This window comes from Triticum urartu, chromosome 7A, assembly GCF_056163025.1.
Source record: "Triticum urartu cultivar PI428250 chromosome 7A, HENAU_Tu73, whole genome shotgun sequence".
Taxonomy (NCBI): domain Eukaryota; kingdom Viridiplantae; phylum Streptophyta; class Magnoliopsida; order Poales; family Poaceae; genus Triticum; species Triticum urartu.
This window is the reverse complement of record NC_141879.1, coordinates 180,442,986-180,449,010: the sequence shown is the minus strand read 5'-3', so window position 1 is coordinate 180,449,010 and position 6,025 is coordinate 180,442,986.

Genomic DNA, 6,025 nt, shown 5'->3' with positions numbered 1-6,025 from the left:
TTCTTTGGGCCGACCATGACGGAAAACACCATGGTAGAAGCGAGGGCGAGGAAAATTTCTGGGAGTTCCCGGTTACGGTGGGAGGTCGGGGGCCGAGCGATGCGCGTTTCTCTCGTACACGTACGCGTGTGTGTGCGAGGCGTTGGCTCTAACTGAACCCGAGCGAGGCGTTGGGCTCTAACTGAACCCAAGCGATTGCACTGCAGGCTACGCGTTACTGAACCCGAGCGATCGATCGATGGCTGTTAACTGAACCCGATCGAGCGATTCCTTCGCTAGTGCTGCTAACTGAAGCCCTGAAGCCGATCGATGCTGCCTCTGGATGAACAGTGAGCGTTGCTGGGGGGGGGGGTTGGATGAACAGTTCCCGGTGGGGGTGGATGAACAGGACCCCGTGGTGTTGCCACTGGATGAATAGGACCCCGATCGATCGAGCCGGTTGGGGCTGGATGAACATGACCCCGTGGAGGGCTGGATGAACAGGACCACCCCGTGGAGGGCAGGATGAATAGTAGACGGTGGAGGGCAGGATGAACAGTAGTCCGTGGAGGGGTGGTTGAACAGGAGCCCGTGGAGAGGGCTGGTTGAACAGTAGCTGGTGGAGTAGCGCGCGGTGGAGGCCGGATGAACAGGAGCCCATGGATGAACAGTCGCAGGTGGAGGCTGGAGGAGGTCGATGGTAGATGAACAGTAGCTCGTGGAGGCTGGAGGGGGTCGACGGTGGAGATGAATAGTATCCCGTGGAGTCCCGTTTTTCGGTACGCCACGCCCTTCCCGATGAACAGGACCCCCGTTTCGACCGTAGCGCTCCACACAAGTCCGTTTCATCCGTTTTGCGATACGCCACACCCCTCCCGATCAACAGGACCCCCGTTTCGACCGTAGGAGGTCCGTTTCCTCTGTTTTGCGGTACGCCAGACCCCTACCGATCAACAGGACCCCGTTCCGAACGTAGGAGGTCCGTTTCCTCCGTTGTGCGGTACACCAGGCCTCGTTTCCATCGCCTGTTCCGTCCAAGCCCTCCCGATGAACACGACCACGCATTCCGTTCCGACCCAGCCGGTTGGCTCCCACGCGTTCCGTTGCCTCCCGATGAACACAACGCATTCCGTTGCCTCCCCATGAACATGACGATGACGCTGTTTCTCCGTTCCGACCCAGCCATGTCAACGAGCCCTCGCCGTACGTATGCGCGAGTAGGCGTTCGAGACCCCGCCCGTATGTACACATATGTGGCCGTATTTTCTTTCTTGTACCCTGGCCGCCTCTACTACGAAACGTGCGCGCCTCTACATCCACTAGTATATATGTACATACACGTTCGCGACCAGAATGACAACGCTACGTACGCTTCAACCAGGTGGGTCCCGACTGTCAGACGCTTTCTTGCGTGCGAAGATGTAGCTGGTGGGTCCCAGTAGTCAGGGGGGCGAAATACGGTGGCCCGTCCGATGGGTCCCCGCTGTAAAGTGGAGGAATAATTATCTTGCACGTAATAAGGAGGCACTTCCTTGCTGCGGCCGTGGACCCAGCTGTCAGCCTCTCCACGTACAGTCCATGTCCGATGGAAGCCGTTCCTTGACCACGTTGACCACGCCACGCCGAGAGCACTAGGGCGGTGGACGACGGCGAGGCCTAGGAAGGGGACGACGCGGAGCCGGGGAAGACGCGGCAGTGGATGCCCACGCGTAGAGGAGTACGAGGGCACTGGTTTGCTGCGGTGTGAGGCTGCCATCGCCGTAGAGTAACAGGGGGTGTGGGTGAGTAGAGGGATGGCCTGGCCAGCGGTGGGAGTAGTAGGGTGCGGTGAGGCCTCCGCCGCATCACAGCCGGCCACGGGAGGCAGGAGCACGAGGCACGACCGGCGCTGGTTTGGGCGGCTGGAGCAAGAAGACCAGAGGTTGAAGGAGCACTACGGCCATTGGATGGACATTGTACGGTCACTGGAGCTAGAATCATGCATATTGACTAAGTTGACAAATCCCTCCATCCCCGTCAACTTAGTAGGCCCACAAGTCAGCCTGCCACTATGTTGGGTCCCAGCTAACAAGGAGAGTATTCGTTTTTTTGTGCGTAATAAGGAGGCACTTCCTTGCGTGAGAAGATATAGCTGGTGGGTCCAAGCTGTCAGCGGCGGTAACATTTTTTTTATGAAATACAGAGGCCCTTTCGGTGGGTCCCTGATGTCAGGTGGAGGAATCATTATTTTGCGCGTAATAAGGAGGCGTTTCCTTGCGTGCGGCCATGGACCCAACTGTCGGCCTCTCCACGTACAGTCCACTTCAGATGCATGTCGGTCGTTGACCATGTTGACCAGGCCACGCCGAGAGCACCAGGGCGGTGGACGACGGCGAGGCCTAGGAAGGGAACAACACGGAGGCAGGGAAGACTCGGTAGTTGTTTCCCACGCGGAGAGGAGTACGACTGTACGAGGGCTTACTGGTTCGTCTGCCGTCGCCGGAGAATAACAGCAGGTGTGGGTGAGTAGAGGGATGGCTAGGCCAGCGATGGGAGTACGGTGGGGCGGTGAGGCCTGCGCGGCAGCATAGCCAGCCGCGGGGAGGAGGGAGCAGGCAGTCCCACCGGCGCTTGTTTGAGCGGCTGGAGCAGGAAGAGCAGAGATTGAAGAAGCACGATGGCCGTTGAATGGACATCCAACAGTCACTGCTTGTGCGTCAATCTTTTTTTAGGAAAGCCTCAAATCTATGGAAAACAACATACAGCTCATCTGGCATTATTTCTAATAATTTTCAGCCCATTTCCTAATTCTTAAGGTTTTTTTGGAGCCCATATTCTTTTTGTTAGCATTACATCCCAAATTGTGGCCACGGTTAAAAAATTATACGAAATTTTGCATATTTCGGTGCGGTCCGAACTGTTTTTAATCCCGAAATTTCGAATCACATTCAAACTGATTTAAAAAATAAATGTATATCAATATAAAATCCAACAAATTCTCCACGCATAAAAATTAATGTAATTTAAAATCTTGAAATGAAAAAAAGATATTTGAAACTAATTGCCGGTTTGATGTGTTTTAAAAATGTACAACCCATTTCTCATTACTGATGGGCCATTTTCTCGGCGAGCCGAATGAAAGCTCTCCTCGTCTTGAAAGATTTGCAGCCCAACAGGCCTGCCAAAGTGACTTACTTGGCAAATCACAAAAAAACTGGGCTGTGGCCGTGGACCCAGCTGTCAGCCTCTCCACGTACAGTACTCTTCCGATGGAAGTCGTTCCTTGACCATGTTGACCACGCCGCGCGGAGAGCACCATGGCGGTTGATGACGGCGAGGCCTAGGAAGGGGACGACGCGAAGCCGGGGAAGACGCGGCAGTGGAAGCCCGCGCAGAGAGGAGTACGAGGATTCACTGGTTCGGCTGCGGTGTGAGGCTGCCGTCGTCGCAGGGCCTGGCCAGCGGTGGGAATAGTAGGGGGCAGTGAGGCCTCCGTGACAGCACAGCCGGCCACGGGAGGTAGGAGCATGCGGCACGACCGGCGCTGCTTTGGGCGGCTGGAGCAAGAAGACCAGAGGTTGAAGAAGCACTACGGCCGTGGGATGGACATCGTACGGTCACTGGAGCTAGAATCGTTCATATTGACTAAGTTGACAAAGCCCTCCGTCCCCGTCAACTTTTTTGGCCCACAAGTCATGCTCCCACTATGGTGGGTCCCAGCTAGCAGGGGGGTATTCATTTTTTGTGCATAATAAGGAGGCACTTCCTTGCGTGCGAAGATATAGCTGGTGGGTCCGACATGTCAGCGGGGGGAACATTTTTTTTGTGAAATAAAGAGGCCCTTCCGGTGGGTCCCAGCTGTCAAGTGGAGGAATAATTATTTTGCGCGTACAGTCCACGGCTGATGGATGTCGTTCGTTGACCAAGTTGACCAGGCCGCGCCGAGAGCACCATGGCGGTAGACGACGGCGAGGCCTAGGAAGGGAACGACGCGGAGCCAGGGAAGACTCGGCAATGGTTGCCCACGCGGTGGGGAGTACGAGGGTTTACTGGTCCGGCTGCCGTCGCCGGAAAACAATAGGAGGTGTGGGTGAGTAGAGGAATGGCCTGGCTAGCAATGAAGTAGGGTGGGGCGGTGCGGCCTGTACGGCAGCATAGCCGGCCACGGGAGGCGGGAGCAGGCAGTCCCACCGAAGCTGGTTTGGGCGGCTGGAGCAAGAAGATCAGATATTGAAGAAGCAGCACGGCCGTTGGATTAACATCCAACGGTCACTGCTGCTAGAATCGTTTGTGGACTAAGTTGACAAAGTCAAAGTACACGTCAACCTAGTAGACCCACAAGTCAGCCTCCAAATCTATCCCAAACAGCATGCAGCCAAAAATTTCTAGCCAGATTCAAATTAATTTTAGATCTAAATATACCTTAATTTAAATTCAATGAAATTTTACCCGCACAAAAACAATGAAATTTAAAATATCAAAATCCGAAAGAAAATAGTTTTTTGGAACTAATTGTCTGTTTGCTGTATTTTTTCATTTTACAGCCCATTTATTATTACCTATACCCCATTTCTTATCACTTATAGCCCATTTTCTGGGCAAAATGCATCCCTCCTCGTCTTGAAAGATTTCCGGCCCAGCAGGGCGTAGAAAAGAAAGTAGGCCTACGTTGGTTATTCTGCAAAAAACAAAATAGCTGGCTAGCAATTTTCAGAAAGGAAAAAAACAAACTGGGCTGGTCATGTGCTAAACATATGAAATAAAAGCCTGGGCTAGATGGGCCACGGGTCCCGCACAACCCAGTTGATACCCTTCTTTGTCCCGAAAAAACAAAATTAATGTGCACGCTGCTGGGTCCCTACTGTCATCCTCACCATGTACAGTCATCTCCTTATTCCTCTCGGTTGTTGACCATGTTGACAACACCGGAGGGCAGCGCCGCGGCGAGCGAACCAAGGCGGAGGACGATGGTGAGGCCTCGGACGGGAACGAATAGGAGCCAGGGCAGATCACAGCCAGCCGTGGGAGGCGGCAGCAGGCGGTCCCGCCGGCGCTGGTTTGGCTTTGGCGCCTTGAGGAAGAAGAGACTGAAGAAACGCGACAGACGTTGAATGTCAATCAAACGGTCAAGGTTGGCACAATCATTTTGTTGACTAAGCGGACACCAAGTAGCATACTTTTTTATATATAGGAATAAAACTGCGAGGAAAATGCGTTCGTCTGCCGTCCTCCTCATAGGGAACGTTCGCCACATAAGTGACTAGCACCCTTGGTTTTCAACCGAGAGGTCTTGGGTTCGAGTCCTAGGAACTCTCAATTTTGTCCTCCTTCCTTCCTCGCAAAAAAGGGAAAGAAAATCAAAGACTTGGGAATGCGTACAGAACAAGCTAGTGTACCAGTAATGAGACGTTGCCGAGTTTTAGAAAAAAGAAAGACGTGCTCCAGTAGCTGGTTCGAATCCAAACCTAGACTATGAATATATATGGTGCTATGCTACTCTGCAAGTAATGAAACTGACATATCCAACGTTCGCTTCTCCTCTTCTCTACTTACTCTGCCTAGCATCAGAAGCTCTGGCTGCAGCAACCATGTCCGCTGGCTGCTCGTCCACCTGCACTTCAGCAGGCAACAACCAGATATGCGCCAAGTCGCAACCTGTACCATCGCTTGTGGGTCTCATCACACCCTCGCCGGCACGCGCACCACAGCCGATTGCTCATCGCAACCCGCTGCCATTGGTCTGGTGCCACTGCTGCAAATCATGTAGAGTCATCCGTCGCGTCTCAACAACAATCCGCAACCCTGGTCGAGTCTTCTACAAATGCCCGAATCATGGGGTAATAATATGTTTAAGTGTTGTTCTGCTGCTTTCAGTTGCTGATTTTTTTTAATAGTTTGGTTGATGATCTACCAATTTGATTCGTGCAGAAAAGGAAGATTCGTGTGATTTGTATTTCTGGGAAGTTGCTGATGTGGGGGAATGCAACTATGCTGATTATTTGGTTAGCCGAGGAATCCCAATACCAGCAGGTTGGGGTGTTGGACAAGTAACTGAAGGAACGGCAGA